This window comes from Octopus bimaculoides, chromosome 4 (genome assembly GCF_001194135.2).
Source record: "Octopus bimaculoides isolate UCB-OBI-ISO-001 chromosome 4, ASM119413v2, whole genome shotgun sequence".
Classification (NCBI taxonomy): domain Eukaryota; kingdom Metazoa; phylum Mollusca; class Cephalopoda; order Octopoda; family Octopodidae; genus Octopus; species Octopus bimaculoides.
In genome coordinates, this window is record NC_068984.1 from 65,364,452 (window position 1) to 65,367,012 (window position 2,561).

A 2,561-nucleotide genomic window follows, 5' to 3' on the forward strand; every position below is an offset into this window, starting at 1 on the left:
AATGTGGAATCTAAAAACAGAAACAATTCCTATCATAGTAGGTGCCTTAGGTATAATAAAAAAATATTCAGACAAATACATAACAAAAACACCAGGACTTACAAATCTATATAACATACAGTAAATTGCACTACTGGGTACTGCACACATTCTACGCAAAACACTTTCAATACAGTAAACATAAGAGCACCACAGCAAACCACAGCACATACCCAAGGCGCACAGAGCTGCGCTCGGTAGTGAAGTGAAAGCACGTTATAAAAATAAAACTACTGAACAATAATAATAATAATAATCCATTCTTGATTAAATATTTTCAGCAAATTTTATTTCTCAATTTGTTGCATGTATAATTTATGACCATCAAAATGGAATAGTCCATATTAGTATAGGTTTAATTAAATCTAATGATTATATTGTTAATATCTCAATTTAGCTTATATAATAAATGAATGTGTATACATGCACACACTCACACATACATACATTTTTAGGCATTGTATTGTCTATATCCTTAGGTAAAGTAACAGTATATTACCAGACATAACCTAAGGTAAAAGAATATTATCAGTTTACATAATAAGTTCTTTAGTGGTATGAATTATTAATTGCAGTACCACAAGAAAACAGAAAATGGTAATAATAATTTACTATGTATTTTTTTTTTATTTACTCACTGTAATTGTACCAAATTTGCAATTATTAATTACAAGAAATATTCTTAATTACTCCCCCTCTTTATTAATGCAATGACTGTTGGTTTGATTTAAGGAAAATATAAAGTAATTATATTAAAGCTGATAATTAAATAAAAAAAAGCGCAGGAGTGGCTGTGTGGTAAGTAGCTTGCCTACCAACCACATGGTTCCGGGTTCATTCCCACTGCGTGGCATCTTGGGCAAGTGTCTTCTACTATAGCCTTGGGCCGACCAAAGCCTTGTGAGTGGATTTGGTAGACGGAAACTGAAAGAAGCCTGTCGTATATATGTATATATATATATGTATGCGTGTGTATATGTTTGTGTGTCTGTGTATGTCCCCCCAACATCGCTTGACAACTGATGGTGGTATGTTTACATCCCCATAACTTAGCGGTTCGGCAAAAGAGACTGATAGAATAAGTACTAGGCTTCCAAAGAAGAATAAGTCCTGGGGTTGATTTACTCGACTAAAGGCGGTGCCCCAGCATGGCCACACTCAAATGACTGAAACAAGTAAAAGAGTAAAAGAGATTATATATTCTAAGTTCAAATTTTGCTTGGACCAAGTTTGCCTTTTGTCCTACTATAAGATTTGACCTTATGCCAAGATGAAAAATATAAAGATTTCAATATTCTATTATTTTTAAAGAAGAAAATGTAAAACAAGAAAACTAGATTTGTATTTTATGCATAATTTTTCTTATTCATTAATTTCAAATTCAAACTTCTAATCTCGCCAAATATTATGATTAAATGATTATCTCCCGTTCATGAACTGTTTGCTAGGAGACATCACATGTTAGAAATCTAAAATTGTTATCTTTCTGTATTACATAATATCTATGACAATTACAAGCATTCATGAATTTGTTCATTTATTCTGGTTGAGACCAGTTACACAAGATTCCGCCGCCCTTTTTCGGTAGCTAGATATATTTACAAACTGGCATTTGTTGTTATATTTTACTCGTAAAGTATATAAAGTAGCACAATTGCCCTTCATTGTTTGTTGTAATTATTGTTTTATTCCTTATACCAATTCTGTGTGGGTTTATTTTTTTCCTCCATTTATAAAAGAAATATTTTCAGTGCTGGAATACTTTTTAATGACTATTTTTTGTGACATTTCAAAATATTTTGAGAAAAGAGAAGAAACATGAAGAAGATATATGATTTTAGAATTTGAATGTAATAAATTTTGTATAACATTACCACTAGTCAAAATGTCGACAGTATTTTTGTAATTGTGTACAGTTGTAACTGCTGATATTTATTTTCTAAATAGTTTAAATTTTATAGTGATTATTATGCTTTTATCTTAGTAAGATTAAATTTCATTCCATAAATAGGTAATTAAGAAAATGTCAACACACTTAATTTGTTGTCACTGTTGTTATTTATATCATTGTATTTATCTTTGCTGTTGTTGCCCAGCTTCAAATTGACTCAACAACATACTTCATTACTTACACTGGTTATCAGTTTGAATTCTGAAATTGTCTATTTAATTTATTATTATTATTGAGTCTATAAACATAAAAGTCTGATGCTCTACCGACTGGATTTTCGAGCGAGATCGTTGCCAGTGCCCCTGGACTGGCTCTTGTGTGGGTGGCACATAAAATACACCATTTTGAGCGTGGCCGTTGCCAGTACCGCCTGACTGGCCTTCGTAGGATTTTCGAGCGAGATCGTTGCCAGTGCTCCTGGACTGGCTCTTGTGCGGGTGGCACATAAAATACATCATTTTGAGCGTGGCCATTGCCAGTACCGCCTGACTGGCCTTCGTGCGGGTGACACGTAAAAGCACCCACTACACTCTCTGAGTGGTTGGCGTTAAGAAGGGCATCCAGCTATAGA

General features: G+C 33.2%; 1 protein-coding gene across 9 annotated transcripts in view; it reads right to left on the reverse strand.

The window, feature by feature from the left end:
• The window catches only part of LOC106882502 (bone morphogenetic protein 1), a 987,136-nt gene that overhangs the window by 863,365 nt on the left and 121,210 nt on the right, over positions 1-2,561 (reverse strand). The gene's annotated exons all lie outside the window — the stretch shown is intronic.